This window comes from Brachyhypopomus gauderio, chromosome 1, assembly GCF_052324685.1.
Source record: "Brachyhypopomus gauderio isolate BG-103 chromosome 1, BGAUD_0.2, whole genome shotgun sequence".
NCBI lineage: Eukaryota > Metazoa > Chordata > Actinopteri > Gymnotiformes > Hypopomidae > Brachyhypopomus > Brachyhypopomus gauderio.
In genome coordinates, this window is record NC_135211.1 from 43,405,742 (window position 1) to 43,427,474 (window position 21,733).

At 40.4% G+C, this 21,733-nt stretch overlaps 1 long non-coding RNA gene across 3 annotated transcripts; it reads right to left on the minus strand.

The window, feature by feature from the left end:
• Nucleotides 1-879: 879 nt before the first annotated feature.
• LOC143521760 (uncharacterized) lies at nt 880-21,664 on the minus strand. Of its 3 annotated transcripts, none has more exons than XR_013132835.1 (5): nt 21,454-21,664; nt 20,312-20,984; nt 15,387-15,519; nt 2,840-8,008; nt 880-2,194 (listed from the first exon to the last, which is right to left on the minus strand). It is a non-coding gene; the product is annotated as an uncharacterized LOC143521760 (long non-coding RNA). The 3 variants fall into 3 exon arrangements; XR_013132834.1 differs by having other exon boundaries at nt 21,441-21,664; XR_013132830.1 differs by lacking the exons at nt 20,312-20,984; nt 21,454-21,664 and adding an exon at nt 16,480-18,810.
• Between the last annotated feature and the right edge of the window lie 69 nt (nt 21,665-21,733).

The following is a 21,733-nucleotide window of genomic DNA, read 5'->3' on the forward strand; positions in this document are numbered from 1 at the left end:
TAATGTTAACATTATATTGGCAAGTAATTCAAACTACGGAAACATCAATAAGGGAAACCGTGTGGGTTAATCGAATCTTGTCAAATAATGTTTCCATTCTATTGTCAGTGTAGAATTAATGTCAATAATTCTAATGTGGCTGTGATTTCTAGTTTGAAAAGAGTTTGTTAGCATGTTGGGTGGCATGGAGTTGGTGGGCTTTAGCCATACTGCAAAAGGTTGTAGCAAGGTTAGACTACCAAGATGCCACACTGCTAATTTTACTTTGTCTTTGTTTATATTGACTGTAGCATAATGTTGTATTGGATGACTGAATACCTAACTAGCAAAGAGAGAAAACCATCATTTTATTATTGACTTTTAATATGGTAACATAATTTGCTTAAACATGTTAGGCTAGGCTAATCAGTGAATTGTGGTTTTAGAAAATGTTTTTGTTCCTTAAACTAAAGTGTAGGTTAAACTTTTCTGCTACCACTACCTGAATGATGTACATCATTGGAATATGCCTTATGGATTATTATCAAAGACTGTATGAATATTATGCCCAAAGAGGATTTGGTAGGATGTATAATACTTTTAAACTATAACTTTTTTACACATGTGACGGAAGGTGTACTTTAATACTTAAGTATTTTTAAAAGCAAGTACTTCAGTACTTTCACTTAAGTAGGATTTTGAACATGCAACTTTCACTTGTATCGGAGTAGCATTTGACGAGTGGTATCTGTACTTTGACTCAAGTAATGAAATTGAGTACTTCGTCCGCCTCTGACTGTGTGTGTAACATAGCTGCATTGGCCCCAGTTGGATTTTTCCAGAAGAAATAATTACACCCATCAGTCATGTTGGAGGCCAGAAAGACTCTGTTGATGATGAAAAATATAATTTTTTACTAGATGCCAAACTCAGAGTTAACACAGATCAACTCACACCACATCAATGGCTGAGAGAGAGAGAGAGAGAGAGAGAGAGAGAGAGAGAGAGAATGAATAACATACCACAAATACAAACACTGTTTAACAACAATACACGAGGCAAAGGCATAAAGAATATTCTGCAAAGATTTTGTTAGAATTAGAATTAAACATGAATCATTTATTTCTTCAGTGAAGGAAGTCGGTCAGTCAGTCAGCCATTCTCAGCCCCACCTGTCTTTCAGAGAATCTGTGAGAATATGTGATCTGTGCAGACTCTGTTGTTTCTGCAAAAGTTTGATTCTATAGCTACAAGCTCTGGTTGGAAAAAGGTTTCATTTGTCAGTTGAGTTTTAAAGAATTGATAAAATAGGATTTAATGTTTAAAAACAAACAAACAAAAGCCAAAAGTACTGACCAGTGCAACTCGCACTACGAAATAAAAAAATTCTATTGCTTAACCGTACATTTTCAGATACTGCCCTCTAGTGTTCATTGTGTGTTAGGTTACAATTTTTATTAAATTCTGCAGATCATAATTTAATTTCTCAAAATGACGTGTCCAACCTCCACATCACTGGTGCACATCATGAAAGCAACTTTTCACTCATTATGAAAAAATACCTAATGCTTGACATCATCATGCAAATGATTTAGTACAACTGTTACTGTACAATTGTTACTTTTTGCATTTCAATCAAAATATTTCATACTTGTTCTCATTTGAATAATCCTGCCCCCCAAAACATATCAGCATTAGTTCACTTCATAAGTCATTACATTCAAAAGTGATGAACCGGTCATCATAACTGCATCTTACAGTATGAACCTTCACCCGGAAGCACATGTATAGAGATGACATTACTGACTGCCATGGATGTGAGGACATCACAGCAGAAGCCTGCAGAGACTGGATAAGACATTCCAGAAGATTCTGTCCACGCTGCACTGCAAGAGAAGATATCTGTGGTGATGTGGATAAGAATCTGTGGCCCGACAGACAGGAACATTGGAAGGTGTAGAAAGATTGTGCTGTAATTTTACATAGAGTGGTACTTGTACAGTTCTGCCTGTTCCTTATGTTTCTATATTGGTATTTTTTTCCTTTGTACTAAGAAGTGTTCAGTTGCGAACCAGTGCAGCAAGACAAGACCATGCTGGGGGAAGGTTCTGTCAAACGTGAGACTTCTAAGATCCGAAATCTCTGTAAGAGTTCTTGGCTGATCCGTGGAGGCCAGAGAGATGGTGATGAGGAGAAAGCAGAGTTAATACTGGACCTGTGAAGAGTGTCATGGAGACGCTAGTTATATGGCTCAGGTGTATATTTCAGTTTGGTTATTTCTGTTATTGTAAGAGATTATATTAGAAATTTCACAAGAATAGCCTCATATATAGCCTGTTTTAAAATACTTTTAAATGTATAAAACATGCTTTGGAATCATAATATAAATACTTGTTCATTTGTTCTCTGAATCCCACTGACCATTAACCATTGGTTTAGCTGTAGATCTGCGATATGACTTTGAGTGAAGCCTTTTATAACCCTTTTATAACTTTTTGTTAATATAAACTTTTATAACAATGTTTCCATTTGACAATTTTACAAAGATAAGGGGAGAAAATGAAAAAAACAAATAGTTTTTCCTCATTTTATCAGTTCATATAAATATCCGACATATCAGTTCATGAGGGTGTGTGAGGCATGGATGGATTCGAACTATTTGATCAGGATATGACCCTAAAACCCTTAAAGGTCATGACACATGCCATTGAAATCAGGATTATAAACACACATTTGGTATGTAGTTTCATCACACTAGTTACACAGCAGAGGAGTCTAGTGAAAAGTGAGATGTATACATACAAATGAAATATTTCTAAAATGTGTTGGGTTAGGGTCCCACAAGGGTGTGTTCTCTCACCCCTTCTCTTCAGCCTTTACACCAACGACTGTGTATCCAAGGAACCAGCTGTAAAGCTCTTGAATTTTGCGGATGATTCCACCCTGGTGGGTCTCATAGCCAACGATGATGAGTCTGCTTACAGAAAGGAGGTTGATCAGCTGGTGTCCTGGTGCAGCGACAACCACCTGCTGCTAAACACAGACAAGACTGTAGAGATGGTGGTGGATTTCTGACGCGACCCACCCCCTGTATCCCCCCTCTACACCAATGGCTCTGCAGTCTCCACTGTAGAGTCACTCAGGTTCATGGGCACCACCATATCCAGGGACCTGAAGTGGGAGAGGAACACCGTCAACATCACCAAGAAAGCTCAGCAGAGAATGTTCTTCTTGAGACAGCTCAGGAAATTTGACCTGCCGCAGACCCTGATGATCCAGTTCTATACAGCGATCATCGAGTCCATCCTCACCTCATCCATAACCACCTGGTTTGGTTCCTCTACATCACAAGAAAGAGCCAGACTCCAGCGCATCATCAGATCAGCAGAGAAGATCATTGGATGTAACCTGCCAGCGCTGCAGGAGATCCACACTAGCAGAGTGAGGAAACGCGCTCACAAAATTACGACAGACCCCTCATATCCTGCACATCACCTCTACCAGACTCTCCCCTCTGGTAGAAGACTAAGGACCATCAGAACCAGCACAACACGACATGCTAACAGCTTCATTCCCAGAGCTGTAGCTCTCCTCAACCACAGTGGACTCCTCTGGACTTAACTGCACTGAACAGGACATGTCGCTCACTTGCACTATGCTAATTTGCACAGCTGTACAATGTTAACATCATCCGTAACATCTACAACATTATTTAACATAAACCTACCTCAGGAACATCTGGATACATACATATATATTCATACTCAGATGTGTACAGTACAGATTTTATATTTTACATTTTACATTGTCTATGTCTTTATCTATGCTCTTTTTTCTAGTACTAACTATATTCTAGAGTCTATTTATTGTACCTTTTAGAGTTGTTTGTCAACAGTGTGCACGTTACATGTCATTCATGTGTTGCTCTCACCAAGACAAATTCCTAGTATGTCTAATGAGATTCTGACACTACATAAACACTGCAAACTCAAAATTTTCATGTATTTATTTTTGCATTCATGAAAACATGATTAATGATGTATATGTACATTAGAAAACCAGCATAAAAAAAGTACAGCATATGAACTGCAACATTATTTTTATTCATTTATTAGCATTTGAGTCAGAAATTAATCTAAATCACAGGCAATATTCTCCTTTGCTAGGCAACAGAGAATCAATTCTTTTGAATGGTGAATCCAGCCTCGACAAGAATCTACTTGTATGACATCACATCTTGCTTCCACTGAGATTTTCCTGGGTATAAGGTTTTCGATGACAAACCATTCAGAGAAGAGGTCCTCATTTGGTTTTAGGAAGGAAGAGTATGGTGGAACATAGACTTATGAAATGGTGGTTACTGTATTGATAAACCACTCATGTGGACTTTGACAATGGTGAAAGACAGCGTTGTCCCAAAAGACAGCATACACAGGATCTGAGCTCAGGATCTCCATGCTTAGATCCAAGCTAAACATCCTGTAGTTCCTTGGTTTCCAACCTGGGGTCCGCGCCCCCCAGGGGGGGCGCTAGAGATCACAGGGGGTCCGCGGAGCTCTACCTGCTTTGAGGTTATAAAATATTTTTGAGCATTTTTTAATACACACATTGAATTCTCTTCTACTTCAATGTTTATCAGTTAAATTAAACATTCAGGTCCACAATTAAATAATATTTAGCTATTTATGACAAACAACTTTTTCACCTCTGAACCTCAGATTTGCGAACTAAATAAGCTAGGGCTGAGGCACCGCATCACGCAGACACGCACTTTCTGCCAGCAGCACTAAATATGGCCGAGAAACGTAAACGTGTAGACGAGTCCTCCTCGTCATCAAAAAAGATAAGGCAATACCTTGATGGCTACCTGGACTTTGGGTTTATGGAGGGACAGGACAAAACTAAACCAGAATGTGTCATTTGTGGTGAGAAGCTAGCTAATGACAGCATGAAGCCGAGCAAATTAAAATGACATCGTAAACAAGTTTACGCGCCATATGAGCCTTCTGCGAGACGAGATTCAAAGCCGATTCGCTGACATCGATGAGTATTTATCCAGAGAAGGATGGGTGTTGGACCCACGCAATAAGAAAAGTTATTCTCCCATTTAGCACTACGTACCTGTCGTAGTCAGCTTTCAGCGCTCTGGTAACAATAAAAACAAAAGCAAGAAACAGACTCGATGTTCACCAGGACTTTAGACTGGTTGTCACAACCATCAAACCAAACATCGCATCCCTGGTCAAAGATATGCAAGCCCAAGGTGCCCATTAGTTTATAAATGAACTGAAGTGGGGAAATTTTGTACGTAACGAACGCAAGTTGTTGACGGGGATAGCAAACGTAAATTGTTCAAAAATGGACACAAATTAACTATTATATCGCGATCGATCGATCGCCGGTGGTTGGCGCCAGAGCGAACTAGTAACTCATTGAATCATAGATGTGGATCAGACGTAAATAAACTAGATATTTTTTCAGCGTGAGAAATCGGATGTGTAGCGTGAGAGCGTGTGAAGACGGTCAAATGCGTGTGTCTCACGCTCATTGCGTGAGAGTTGGCAACCCTGTAATGAAACAGTTTTGAAGTTCAAATGTTACATTTTTTTCATTGTACACCTGTTGTAAATGGTACACTTGTTGCCCTTTATTCTTTATTGTTATATATAAATAAATGTTAATTTCTAATCCCTTTAGTCTTTTGACATGTTTGTGTAAGCTGGGGTTAGGTCATGGGTTAAAGCAAGAAATTTTCATTTGACTGAAAATTTTTCCTGGCAAAAGACAATGCTAGCAATTACTGAAAATGTGGTGTAGTTGGGACACGACCTCTTTTGCCTAATTCTACACAATAAACACATTTATAAAGTATATTTATCTAAACAGCCTGTGTAAGGAGAGAAGAGAGAATCTATGAAGCGACAAAATGCAACACCTGAGCAATAAATGTACATAAATCTGGGGGTCCTCTTCAGAAAACTATTTAAAGATCAAGTCAAATTTAGTGAATCCTGGTGAGTTTTAAAAGGTATGAAGCTCTCTTGTTTTTATCAAATTCACTATTCACAAAAACATAAGCCGTAAGATTACCTGCTTTAAGTAGGTATGTTACAAAAAAATTACACTGGATAGAGCTTTTAAATACAAACAGAACAAAAGCATCCATGTTAAGCCTGGTTTAAGCCATTATATTTGACGCGGCGCGTGCGGGCGGCGCGTGCGCGTGCGGGCGGCGCGTGCGCCGAAAATGACGTAATCACGGTGGCTCCACCCGTGCGCGAGAGCCTCGCGCGCTGGTGATTCGCAAGGTCGTGCACCTCTCGAATTTTGTAACTTCGCACGCGCCGCGCCTCAGCACAATGAACAAAGTCATGTTTGCAGGGTTCATACACCTTTAAAGGTGGAATTAAAGCACTTGCACGTCACTTTCAAGGTCCATTTCAACACGTTTTCAATGTTACATTTAATTAAGTTAAATATTTATACATATACTCGAAATGATTCGAAATAATTCGCTTTTTATCACATTTTTTAATGGTTGTTTATTTTCAAAACACCCAATCTTAATGTCTTCACGTTCTCTCATGTTTCCTGGAATTACAAGAGGCTCGTATTTGTTAACGTAATGCAAGAAAACTGTTCAGTCAGACAGATATTTGTTGTGAAACGAAGTAGTTACAATTTCAACATTTTAAAGTACTTTAGCCTAAATTCCAGCACTTTTCAAACCTGGAACACATAGCAACATTAAAATTCTCCTGTTTTTGAGCGGTGTTTCTTTATACTACCACATATCGTTTCGGACAAGACTGCAAAAAGAATGTGACGCGTCAACTAGCCTCCGCCGTTCGCGCAAGTTTGCACGAGGTGTACAGAGTCGCGCGCTACGGTCACGCCAGGCAGGAGGGAGGTCACTTTTCTACATAATGTCCGTAAATCTGAAGGCGGAATGACCCGCAAGTCAATCAAATGACACCGCCGTCATCCATCCAGCGCTGATGAGCGCCAGTGAGAATCATATTTCGGCCACAAAAGATAGCACGCACGCGCGTGTGGTTTATTATGATTTGACGGATTTTTTCCCCAAAAAAATCAAATGACGGAAATCCGTCGTAGTGACGGAGAACTTTAACCCATGGGTTAGGTGTGTGTGTGGGGACTAATAATAAGAACTCTTATTATTGCTGATGACCTCACATGTGCTCAGTTTTCACTTGTTGGTCTGGTGGGTAGGGAACCAATCTTGTCGGTTGTGGGTTCGATTCCCAGCTAGGCCATGACTGAGGTGCCCTTGAGCAAGGCACTTACCTCAACTGCTCCCCAGGCACCGGTCTAGGGCTGCCCACCGCTCTGGGAACGTGTGCACCACAGCCCACTAGTGATCACTAATGCGTGTGTGTTCTCACTGCACAGATGGGTAAATGCGGATAACTAAATCTGATTGGGGTGTAAATTACAATTGGCAACTTAACTGTGTTGAATTTAGCCTTTCATGCCATTTTAATCATAGTACACTAACATGCAGAATGTCTTTCTGTCAGAGAGAATGTGTTTAGAATTTTACAAAAAGGTTTATTCCGATACAAAAAAAGTAGGTGAAAATGTCTAAGGATTTGTGAAAAGAGGTTTGGGAGTTGAGAGTTGTGTTTCAAGAATGGGATTTAGTGTTTAAGCTGTAATAGTATTAACAGGTCAGTTAGTGACACATTGTGTAGGGCAGGGTGTGTATGAGGGGGAAATGGCAGGACTGAACTGAATTGAGAAGAAACAGAGGCGAGGTCTCCTCTTCCTCTCCAAGAAAGGGCGGAGCTTGTTCTAACAAAAGGCCTCATGATTTCACACGTACATTTTGCAGCTAAGGTGGTCTTGAGAAGATGGGTGTGTACCTCTCTGTGCCACAAGATGGCAGTCACGTCGTAGCAGTTTTCTTTCTTTTCTGAAGCGCCATTCTTACATGAAATGTTATACTGATCATGAGACATCAACATCACCACTACTACGTCTGTCTGTGAGTCAACCGCTGAAGAGCCTGAAACACAAAAAAGAGGCTATTACTCTAAATATACTCAAATACAGAACATGTAACATGTTCAATCTGCAGCATTTTTCATCGCATTGAAATCACAATGAAATTGAAAGATCAAATAATATTACAAATTTGCTGTGGTAGAGATTAATTATTATAAAAATTATAATATTCAATTATTTTCCTCATGTATTTCACCATATTTGTGCTCAATGTTAGTCCGTGTTACGTATTTGTAAAAGTATATTCTCTGGTTTGTGAGAAGGTCTTTTTAATCCAGCTTTTGCAAAGAAGTCCATGCTGGAATTTTCTGTCTGACCTCCACTGCCCTGGAACAGAGACTGACAGACCCTGAAGGAAGCAGCAGTTTCTAAGTGGCCAGAAATGTAAATGAAGTACTCTATCTCTTTTTATAACCAACTGGTTAAATCCATCACCTTTAAAATGTATGTCAGCAGTGGCTTATTTGGAGATGGTTTACGCTAAACAAACACATGCTGTGACGGGCAGGGGTGAGCAACTAAAAGGAAGCGATCACGCCAAGTCTCAGGGAAAAGGGATGGTTTAATAGAAAGTGTGCAAACCAAAACCTGTGCAAAAGATCCAAATTAAGGATATAATGACCAGCGGTCAACTGGTACAAAAGACAAGACATATATAGACAAACAAACGACCCTTAGGTGAGACGGATCACGGGCTCCGCCCACCTGAGGGACGCACATGACGTCACCAAACAACAACAACAGCAGCCGCTGTGGACGGAGGCGACCGGTAGGGGGCCGCCTCACCGTGACAACATGCTAAATAAAATCTTGTTGTGTCTTGCATATTATTACAGCTCTGCTGTTTGGCACACCACATCTGACAAATTTTTGTTTAAAAAATATAAAATGGTAGCGTTGTTTAAACATATTCGCACATCAGCACGGCCAGAAAGCAAAATTTCTATAAGCACATTTTAGTTTTGTGAAAACAGGTGTTCAATGTCGCCGTTCTAACGAGTTATACCGCTTTGTCGTAAAATGTTACCGTAGCATAGTAGAGACGGTCGATTTGTTCTGCTCTACCGAAAAATGCTATCTTACGGGTTCCTGTCATGCATATCACATAACGCTACAGCGTAACTCTCAGTTTGTAACGTTGCTGACTCGGGGGTGGTAGAGGCTGGATGAAATAGCGAGTTATTACTCGGTTTATTATAAAAGACACTAAGACCATCACAAGCAGACTAACATCAAACACTGACAAACCAAACAAGATTAAAGGTAACCAAGTACTACACAAGTTACAGAAACGTCAACAAACGATGATCAGGGGGGTGTTCCAAGAAGCGGGTTATCCCTGCCTGTCCTATAGGCCTACCTTATGACTCCCTATTCAGATCCGGCACCTGGACCACAGTCCCGCTAGAATCAGGCCCACAGCAAAACCAAGGCAAGAATTTAAATGACCCTAGGAATCTTCGAGGCCAGGTTCCAGTGCCTGAAGGGGCTCGGAGTAACCCCTGATAGGGTGTGCCACATAATAATGGCATATGTGGTATTACACAACATTGCAACCATCCAGGAAGAGCGACAACCTACCATCTCTGACATGCCCATAGACGAGGAACCTTACATGCATGTGGGTGACAACAGAGATGGTGGAGTTGTCAGAGACTCCATCTGCAATCACTGCTTTCCACATTAAATCATGCACCACCACCCACCCCACCATCCACCCTGTAACCTTTTAATATACATTACAGTCAAATTCACTGTTATGTTTCATTATTTCATTTTTCCTGTAAATAACTATATTTTATAATATATTTTAAGAATAAGATATAGTTATGTACAGCCATACCACTTTGTACAATATTCTTATACTTCATTTTTATCTGATGCCATGTGTGTTTCACACCACTCAGATTAGACCTGGAATTAGTAAGTGTTCAATAAAAAAATATTTAAAAACTCAATACAGTATTATAAAGGTGGAGAAAATAATAATATAATCGCACCCTTCTGCTAAATATAAAAATATCATTTTCACTCACGCATTGACTCTGTTGGCAATTTTTTGACATGCTGACTGCCTTTCTCTAGCAGCTACCGCAGTATTACCTTTACGTTTAATAATATCTAAATATTCTGCATACGCAGTCATTAATACTTCAAGCTACAGTGGTGTGAAATACGATGTTCGGCTGATTTTCGCGTTTAAGTCCATGATAAATCCTATTTATCTGCGTTCCATTAAGAATGCCTTTCATAGTTACGCGTGAACGTGCTTCTGTCTGGGTCAACCTACTCAGAGTTGAGCGACCCTGATTACTTTAACTCCGATCAGCCGTTTTGGAACCGAAAACTGGGGTAAGACAACTCCGAGTTCAGGGTTAAGTTTAGAGTTTGTTAAACGCGCTTCTTGGAAAACCCCCCTGGTCATAAGGTTTTCGATCACAAACCTTCAGTCACAAACCATGCTGAGAAGAGTTCCTCATTTGGTTTTAAGAAGGGAGAGTATGGTGGAACATAGACTTATGAAATGGTGGTTACTGTATTAATAAACCACTCATGTGGACTTTGACAATGGTGAAAGACAGCATACACAGGATCTTTCATCTTTCACAGGAACAGCATACACAGTAGGGTTTCACCTACTAATCCTTTAAAGTAGATATAATTTGTTTTACCTTAATTATTAAATCAGTCTCATTAATTTAGAATCAGTCTCATATTCTAATAATACCAGAACCACAAGTTTAGTTATCAACTAAAGGTAATTAATGGTTTGGTATCTGAAGGATTTAACTATGAATTCTTTGGAGGTTTTGGCATCAACCACTTTTGAATGACATCAACACAGACAATTTGGTGAAAATAAATGATACATTTATTTAAAACTAACTATTCTAAAACACAAAGAGCATCAACAAGGATCAGTATATTTACAGTGATGACTGGGTATTTAGTGTGTGTGTGTGTGTGTGTGTGTGTGTGTGTGTGTGTAAAAAGGGGAGGAGTGTAATGTGTGCACGCGCTTGTGCGCATGTGAGGAGGCGGAGTTGTAATCTCAGTTCTCCTATAGAGAACAAAGCAACTAAAATGGCGCCGACTTTAAACAGTAGAGCAGCGCGACTGTGTTAATGAGCTCAGCTGGTTTATTCCAACGTGGTCAGAACAAAGAGTAATGGAGCTGGCTTAATAACTAAAAATTAATGTGGTGTGTCTGAGAATGGGGAAGACTACAAGTTGTCCATTGATCAGATAAATAAAAGATGGTGGCATGCACAGCAAAGAGAACTCTGTATGTACAAATCTTGATGAAGATTATGAAAATAAAGTTAAACACATTCAGAATGTATTAACAGAAAACTTGGTTAACTCTGCAGCTCAAGTAACTTTGCCCTTCTATAAACTATGCCCAGCGGTAAGAGTCTCACGTGTCGAGGGTTTTGGGTGGTTTCCTCGTCCTCCCTGAATTAGGAGGGAATTTCCACCGCCGGCTCCTCGTTGATAAAAAGCGACGTCGTCCAGGTGTGCTGGGGAATCGTCCAGGAATGAGAGTCTCGTTCACGGTTTAACAACAGGGAATTGATCGCCTTTGTTTCAGTCCGTGTGGCCGCGTTAACAAGCTTGATTGAAGTAGTTCGGTGAATCTGTTTCCGCGGTAACGTTGATCGGTTGCTCGTTAGATTACACCGTAACTCGGGCTCGTTAATTAAGTAATACGACTTTCAGCTGTTTGCTGTTAGTCGTAGCAAAGTTCGCGTGCTCTCAAAAAAAAAGAGAAATGGCGGAGCCTCTCTTTAATAGGTCTAACCTCGGTGTCAGTCAAACCAGAGAGAGAGAGATGAATGGCTGTTCAGGGTATTTAAACACCTGGGCCTGTATTTATCAACCTTCTTAGAATTACTCTTAAGAATGCTGCTAAGAACTTACTTATGTGTAAAATAATTCTTAGTTAAAAGCTGAGACTAAAAGTTAGTTATCAAGCCTCTCAGACTCACTTTAAGCGAAGTGTAGGAGTAATTCGTAAGTGTCAGTCTCAGAGCTGATTGACACCTGGCTGTGCCCCAAAGCTGATCCTGGACGACGTCGTTTCAAAACCCCTTGCAAGAACCAATCACTGGATCGGATTTCATGTTCAATAATATTTCCTGAGAAATGTCAATATAAAATTCAGAAAATGTTGAAATACCTTCATATTTAACTTAATAATGTTGCAGTCATATTTTTTGTGAAATAACACAGCGTATTTACATAGTTAATAAATAATCCATTAAAAAGTATTTCATATCTACCTTTAAGTATGTGACATGCACTGGTATAATTTTCCCTTCTTTCTTTTGTTATTCATATATTTTCTCAGATATATTTTGGATACTGCATACATTCTAACCGAATCACATTCAGGCGGAGGACCACCGGGCAAGCCTCTTAGCGCATTTTGTGAGGTGGTGCAGCATATCATGGGGGAGACAGTGCGGTGATCTGTGGAGTGGATCCTGCATTAATGAAATTCTATGACATATCTCAAAGACAAGGTTTTTTTTATCATTTATTTAGATTTGTACACAAACACTGTGATGCTAATTGTCACTTCAAAATTATTGCATCCAGTAATAAAGAAGTTGCTCGTGCTCCCGACCCTGCTGGCTTGAACCAGTGACTGTATATATACGGTCTCTGGCTTGAACGCAGATTCTCCATCTGCCCCTCCCTCTTTGACAGCGCTCCCAAACACCTCAAGTCATGAATGGCCGGAGGAAAAGTGAGCGTCTGATGGAAGTCTGGCAGAGGACTCACTCCCAAATGACATACAATAACTGACAAGGCAGATGTCAAAGCTTAAATTTAAAGTATTAAAATCGTAGCATGAATATTACACTCTTGCATGAAAAAAATGAAAGGCAGAAAAAAAATGAAACCCATGCATATATTAATGCCTAATTATTGTGCATATTTGTGCATTGTGCATATTTATGTGCATATTTATATATCTATAAAATTGAAATGTGTACCTAAAATGAAGGTTCGCACACGTCTCTCAGTGCCATCTCAGCCCCCTGGTGGCAACTCTTAACGACTTATGAGTCCTCTGGAGCAGTCTTAACTTTTCGGGAGAGTAAGAGTGATTCTTATACTTGAGAGTTTTGATAACTGGCACTTACACTTAACTCTGTGAATATGAGCAAATCTAAGAATTTTTCAGCACTTAAGTCCAAAATTCCACTCTAAGAAGTTTGATAAATACGAGCCCTGAACTGTAGACACACCCTTACTTCCGTCAAAGCAAGCTTGTTCAATGTGTTGCCAGTGGTACTGCCACCTGCTGGTTTAGCATGGTACCTACATCTGAGCTCAGGATCTCCATGCTCAGATCCAAGTGAAACATCCCGTAGTTCATGCAGAGATGTTAGAAGATGTTCAGAGATGTTAGGTGTTCTGTGTTATAGGGCCTTATTGTAAAATGGTGATGTAGAACTCTTATTTTTGTTGATGACCTCACATGTGCTCAGTTTCACTTGGAGTGTGTTAACAAAGACAATGTCATGGTCTGGTGGTTAAGGGACCAGTCCTGTCAGTTGTGGGTTCAATTCCAAGCTAGGCCATGACCGAAGTACCCCTGAGCAAGGCACTTAACCCCCAACTGCTCCCCAGGCGCCGGTCTAGGGCTGCCCACCGCTCTGGGCATGTGTGCACTATAGGCCACTAGTAATCACCAATGTGTGTGTTCTCACTGCACAGATGGGTAAATGCGGATAACTAAATCTGATTGGGGTGTAAATTACAATAAGCAGCTTAACTGTGTTGGATTTAGTCTTTCGTACCATTTTAATCATAATCATAAAATCACACTAACATGCAGAATGTATTTCTGTCAGAGAGAATGTGTTTAGAATTTTACAAAAAGGTTTATTCCAATACAAAAAAAACTGTCAAAGTAGGTGAAAATGTCTAAGGATTTGTGAAAAGAGTTTTGGGAGTTGAGAGTTGTCTTCCAAGAATTGGATTTAGTGTTTAAGTAATATAGAACAGGTGTAATAGCAGTAACATGGCCCGTATTTATCAAACTTCTTAAGAGTGGAATTTTGGACTTAAGTGCGGAAAAATTCTTAGATTTGCTCCTACTCAGAGTTAAGTGTAAGTGCCAGTTATCAAAACTTTCAAGTATAAGAATCACTCTTACTCTTCCGAAAAGTTAAGACTGCTCCAGAGGACTCATAAGTCGTTAAGAGTTGCCACCAGGGGGCTGAGATGGCACTGAGAGACGTGTGCAAACCTTCATTTTAGGTACACATTTCAATTTTATGTATAAATATGCACAATAATTAGGCATTAAGATAAGCATGGGTTTAATTCTTTTTTGTTCTTCCTTTCATTTTTTTCGTGCAAGAGTGTAATATTCATGCTGTGATTTTAATACTTTAATTTTAAGCTTTGACGTCTGCCTTGTCAGTTATTGTATGTCATTTGGGAGTGAGTCCTCTGCCAGATGTCCATCAGACGCTCACTCTTCCTCCGGCCATTCATGACTGGAGGTGTTTTGAAGCGCTGTCAGAGAGGGAGGGGCAGATGGAGAATCTGCTCTCAAGCCAGCAGGGTCAGGAGCACGAGCAGCTTCTTTATTACTGACGGGTGCAATTATTTTGAAGTGCCCGGTGGTCTTCCGCCTGAATGTGATTCAGTTAGAATGTATGCAGTATCCAAAATAAATCAGAGACAATATATGAATAACAAAAGAAAGAAGGGAAAATTATACATACCAGTGTGTGTCACATAGGACTTAAGATATGAAATCTCTTTTTATTAGGATTATTTATTAACTACGTAAATACGCTGTTATTTCACAAAATTAGTGAAAAGTATTTCAACATTTTCTGAATTTTATCTTGACATTTCTCAGGAAATTATATTGAACATGAAATCCGATCCAGTGATTGGTTCTTGCAGGGGGTTTTGAAACGACGTCATCCAGGATCAGCTTAGCGGCACAGCCAAGTGTCGTAAATCAGCTCCGAGACTGACACTTAAGAATTACTCCTACACTTCGCTTAAAGTGAGACTGAGAGGCTTGATAACTAACGTTTAGTCTCAGCTTTTAACTATGAACTATTTTAGACATAAGCAAATTCTTAGCAGCATTCTTAGGAGTAATTCTAAGAAGTTTGATAAATACGGGCCCAGGTCATTTAGAGATGCACAGTGTGTAGGGCAGTGTGTGTATGAGGGGCGAAATTGCAGGACTGAACTAAAATGAGAAGAAAGAGAGGCGGGGTCTCCTCTTCGTCTCCAAGATAGGGCGGAGTGTGTTCCAACACAAGGCCTCATGATTTCACACATACATTTTGAAGCTAAGGTGGTCTTGAGAAGACCAATTAAAAATGGGTGTGTACCTCTCTCTGCCACAAGATGGCAGTCACATCGTAGCAGTTTTCTTTCTTTTCTGAAGTGCCATTCTTACATGAAACGTTATCATGAGACATATCACCACTACTACGTCTGTCTGTGAATCAACCGCTGAAGAGCCTGAAACACAAAAAAGAGGCTATTACTCTAAAAATACTCAAATACAGAACACTATGTTTTACATAACATCTGTTTAAAAGTAACATGTTCAATCTGCAGCATTTTTCATCGCATTGAAATCACAATGAAATTAAAAGATCAATTAATATAGCAAATTTCAGAATACTGCATACTGTGGTAGTGATATATTATTTTCCTCATGTATTTCACTATATTTGTGCCTTTTAATCCAGCTTTTGCAAAGAAGTCCATGTTGGAATTTTCTGTCTGACCTTCACTGCCCTGGAACAGAAACTGAGAGACCCTGAAGAAAGCAGCAGTTTCTAAGTGGCCAGAAATATAAATGAAGTTACTATGTCTTTTTATAACCAACTGGTTAAATCCATCACCTTTAAAATTTGTGTCAGAAGTGGCTTATTTGGAGATGGTTTACGCTAAACAAACATGCTAAATAAAATCCTGCTGTGTCTTGCATATTATTACAGCTCTGCTGTTTGGCACACCACATCTGACTAATTTTTGTTTAAGAAATATAGGCTAAATGGTAGCGTTGTTCAAACCTATTCGCACATCAGCACAGCCAGAAAGCAAAATTTCCTTAAGCAAATTTTAGTGTTGTGAAAACGGGGGACGTCAGAATGTGCGATATTGCTTACACGATACGCCATTGATCAAGGTCGCTCTAATGAATTATTATACTGCTTTGTCGTAAAACGTTACCGTAGCATAGTAGAGAAGGTCGATTTGTGCTGCTCTACCGAAAATGCTACCTTACGGGTTCCTGTCATGCATATCACATAGCCTTACTCTCAGTTTGTAACGTTGCAGAATCATGGGGTGGTAGAGGCTGGATGAAATTGTGAGTTATCACTTGGGTTATTATAAAATACTATCACAAGCAGGCTAACATCAAGCACTGACAAACCAAACAAGACTAAAAGGTAACCAAGTACTACTTACCCAAGTTACAGAAACGTCAATGAACGATGACCAGGACATATTGAATATACAGAGACAGGGTTGCCAACTTTTCAAGATCGCTTGGAGTGAGATTTGATCTTTATTTGTGGGGAGGAGGGAGTGTAAAATGGACACAAATTAAGTGTTATATCGCGATCGATCACCAGTGGGTGGCGCCAGAGCGAACTAGTAACTCATTGAATCATAGATATGGATCAGAGGTAAATAAACTAGATTTTTTTCAGCAAACACAACAGGCAAACATACATCTACTTACTAATCAAATGCGACAGGACAAAAACAATAAAAGAACAAGCCAGACAATGAAGACTAGACAGAACAGAACAACTGACTGGTAACTACATATCAAGACACAAACGATACAGCTAGAAAGACTTAACCTGCTGCAGAGACTACAACAAACGACCAGGGGCTACGTGCAATAACCAGCAACATGAAGAGTGAAACACGGGGATCCGTTCTTCTCTCCTATCCAGTAGGCCAAAGCAGTACGAGATACAGGGTAGTGTGTCAGAATACACAGCGAAAAGTATCCGAATGGCTAAAACGGCTTGCTTACTAAATCGGGCGCCATTTTGAAGTGTCGATTACAGCAGTGTCCTATCCCATAATTCAACTGGAGCAGCGGAGGCGTTCAGAGCAGAGAACATGGCGGCTGTTTACAAATACAATAGGGTACATGCAGAAATACTTAAGTTAATTTCAATACCTTTTAAAGACTTCTTAACCTCCTCAGTCCCGAGAGAGGACACGTCAAAAACAAATGATTTCTTGCAAAGAAATGTGTTTGCTGCAGCCATTTAAAAGTCACAATACAATTTTTTTCTCAATTGCATACAGACTAAGATATTTGGAATTAAGGGCATAGACTCTGCATAAGTTTGAAAACGTCCAATATTTATTACTACTAACACAGGATCTAGAGCAAGTGCATTTTCTATGTCAATTTCTTTTCATATATTTCTATGTCAAAGTAGAACAGTCGACATGTAACACTTGTTTTTGTAACTTGTTTTCTGTCGCTTTCCTTTAACGGGACCTTTTGTGAACGTCATAAAAGCAGTTTCGGTCAGCTTGAATACACAGGAAAACATTGCACTTTGAGCATTTCATGTGTGATTTTTTCTTGCAACCAGGGTTCCTGCACCTTTGAAAGCTGGTGCTTTCCTTACCCACCACTGGCATATGCTGTGCCCCACTCTGTCTAACATCCCAGTTTGGCACAGGCTGACATGCATTGTGCATGGAGACAGGAGAAGAGGAGTTGTGAGCTCATCCGTGCTCCTCCTCTTATGACCCCGACTGAACACCAGACATTCTCCAACATAAAGACGGAAATCCAGCAGATCTAAGGTGTCTTTTTTGGCAATGCCAAAGTATTCACAATCCTGAACATATTCAACCCATGAATTCACAAGAACCAAATCCAAATCCAAACATCTATGTAGGCTTTGTCTTTTTTTGAGTAGCACCTAATTGTCATGTTTGGTTGTGATCCATGGATTGTGGATGTCATTACAACATACCTGTTGTCCATCCATTTTACAACACACGTTTCATTGTGCCTTACCAGTTCACAGTAGGAACCACGACCTTCCTTTTTCAGTGTACCATCAGTGGGCAGGTGTTGTCATATTGGTAACCTATTTGTCATGATGGTGCCTGATGCTAACAGCCCTTTTTCACTTAACCTGTCAAGCAGTGGGATGCTTCTGAAGTACCTGTCAAAGTACAACTCTGTACCCACAGGTAGAGTTTGCACAAGTGTCATGACAACTGAACCACCTATGCCAATGGTTTTATCTGGGTTAGCATCGGGCCAGGTTGTTGCACCTTGATAGATAGATAGTGGCACGGGACCACAGCCGGTCCCCCCAACACACATTTAAGGGGAGGAGCATGCGTGGAATTACATTTAACATAACAAATCACAAACACGCTAGGACAAAACACACACGCAAAGACTAGACACAAAAAAACGGTACAAATAACGAACGGACGGGACCCACAAATGCGCGCTCTACATACATACAAAATAGTGACGCGCCGTTCATGTTCGCAGTCGCTCCCCACATGAAACACAAGACAACACGGGGAGCGAGGCGACAGTGACTAGCGGTATCAGCGTCACACACAAAACATTTAACATTTAACACAACGAGCACGCACACTGATCCACACGTCCATTCACACATTTTAACCCTCACACAACACGAAGAGTTTTCCGAGGGAAGACGCCCTGTTCCTCGCCGTGCCACACACAACACACAAGCACGGCGGAACTCTTCACACAAACACCACGCAGACAAACACTTACCATGAGACATGACCACGAACGAAGGAGAAAGAAAAGGAGACTGGCAGCTTCCGAAAGCGGCTGGTCATTCTGTGACGGGCAGGGTGAGCGAAACAAAAAGGAAGCGATCACGCAAAGTCTAAGGGAAAAAGTATGTTTTTAATAGAAAAGTGTGCTGTCCAAAAATCCGTGACTTAGATCCAAATGAAGGAAATAATGACCAGCGGTCAACTGGTACAAAGACAAGACATATATAGACAAACAAACGACCCTCAGGTGAGGATCGCGGGCCCCGCCCACCTGAGGGATGTACACAACAACCACAACAACAACCACAACTGCCGCTGTGGACAGAGGCGACCGGTAGGGGGCCGCTGTACCATGACAGTTTCTCAATTTGTAGACCCTGTCCCTTGGGATCTGAGTAACAGCTGGAATTTGTACTACTGGTTTATAACACAATACGTGGTAAACACAAGCGTGTGCGTGTGTCAATTGCTAAGCGGGAAGACCGCTAGCAACCACGGACAATCTATAATAGTAGCAAAAACATAAACGATGCAGCGCTTTGGTGCATGGCACTATAGTGAGCTATTTTTAAAACAAGCCCGCGGGCGACTCGTGACGTCCTCGCGGGCGACATGGTGCCCGCGGGCACCACGTTGGTGACCCCTGATCTAGTAACTGAAGAACATCTTCTACTGTTAGGCTTAAACAGACATGAGTAGTGTAAGAAAAAAGAAATTTAAAGGTGAAACAACCTAATGTTTAAACTTAATGTTTTCCAGGGAGACTGTGGGAGAGCAGGAGTGAGGAGGCCTCAGTGGCCTTGAGAAGAACAGAATGGACCCTTTCAGTGCAAAATGCAAGGCAAGCAGTTTTGAGATAAGCAGGCAGACAACTAGAGAGGAGCAGGTGGGTTTCGAAGAAGAGCAGCAAAGGTGGGGGGAGTAATCAAAACTTAGGGAGAAAGAGTATGAAAGGGAGGACATCGCCCAGCACGGGGGACTTTTTGCTCGGACGCTGCTGAGGTCCACTTGGGTCAGGTAGAGTTCTAGGCAACTAGCACCAGTGCACTGGAGAGTTTGTACCACGTATACTTTGACTACTTTATACTCATTTATATTCCATATAAATTGATCTAAAATAACTTTTGGTGAAGACTTTTCTTAGGTAACTCAGTCAAAACCAATCGGTTCATCGGGGCAGTGTTGGGGCCTATCTGGGTCAGGAGAAAATATCCCAACAGTAGATAAGCATGCCAGGAAATCTATGAACGATAATGTAATATCGATCATTAGATGCACGTACTCGCTATACAAAGAATGCTAAAGTTAGCAACATTCTTATAGGCTAATTCCAAATGACCATATAGCTGGACATACATGTTTCAAATTTGGGACTGTGATAATAACTTTCCATTGTTGGTGTATTATTTTTCCTAACAGTATACGTAAATTACATATGTACAAAGACTTTACAGTTATCAATGTGGAATAATAAAGAAAAACTTACGTTTTGTTCGGTCACAGAGGCGGTGTATGTCTTTCTCAGGAGCTGTCATTTCCAGGACTATATTCGACAACCAATCAAAAAAACCGAAACGTACCAACCAATAGAAAGCCGTTGTTGGGCAGAAACCCGTAAAAGAGGTTGGGACCAGTGACTGTATATACGGTCTCTGGTTGGGACGTTGAAAAACTTGTTCTCGAGTTAAAAAAGGCAGAACAAATGTCCAGCATATTCGACGTTTGGAATGAGGAGATTAAAGTCCTTACAAAAAATGTTTAAGACCGCATCGCCACTTTAAGTTGTAATCAGCAACAGATCTTTAACTTACAAAATTATTGTAATTTGCGATTTAATCTTTAAAACACAACTATACAATAGAACTGATACAGTATAAAGAAACAAAGGTCAAAAGAATACAGTAAACCAGAGCTAGATATACTAGAATATAACTTTAGTCACAACAATTTGTCAGGAATGTGAAATGCATGCCTATGTTACAAGATTGAGGTTCATGTCACTTTAAGAAACATCAAGGCGGCTGATGCTTCGGTACTTCCCTGTCTTTGCCTCGTGTTGGTGACTCGCTTCTCTGTTTCAGTGCTGCTATCCTCGTCATTCTTTCCTGACTCCCGTGTGTTGTTCTCATCAGATCTCATGACGCCAGCTATTTAACACACTGGGTTGAACACATTTATAATGGTAGATGTAATGAGATACTGTCTAACACAACTCTTGTTTCTAGTTTAAAAACAACAGTGTTATTCCCCTCGTCTCTTACCAGGTTATGTTTAGTGTATTTTGGTGAATCATTATGAGACATACTGCATCATTTAGCTCAACCGTTCTAAAATCACTTACTTATCACTAGTCGCTGCTTATATTAGGGGTAAAGAGCTAAATGCTCTTTTAATGTTGCTATCTAGCTAGGTATTTAGACTGAAACAAGGCCATGTTTAACACCCCTGATAAAAATCCTATTTAAACACAGTAGTTTCTATCTAAATAGCTAGCTAGGGGAATTAATAAAGCTCTTTAAATGTAGCTAGCTAGTAACATTTAAATAGCTTTACTAAAATACCGTTAAACGCAATGAGAAACTGTATAACACAACTGTTTATGCCTAAAGACCTACAGAGTCCCTGCACCTGGTCCGGATGCCACCTGGTGATGTGCTCCAGGCATCTCCAAATGGGAGGAGACCCCGGGAAGACCCAGGACACGCTGGAGAGATGATATCTGTCGGCTGTCATGGGAACGTATTCCCCCAGAAGAGCTAGAGGAGGTGGCTGGGGAGAGGGAATCCTGGGCCTCTTTGCTTAGGCTACTGCCCCCGACCCAACCCCGGATAAAGCTGATGAGAATGGATGGATAGGAATATTTATTAATTCCAGGGTAGTTTGGCGGAGGTTTCTTTTAGGACTGTAG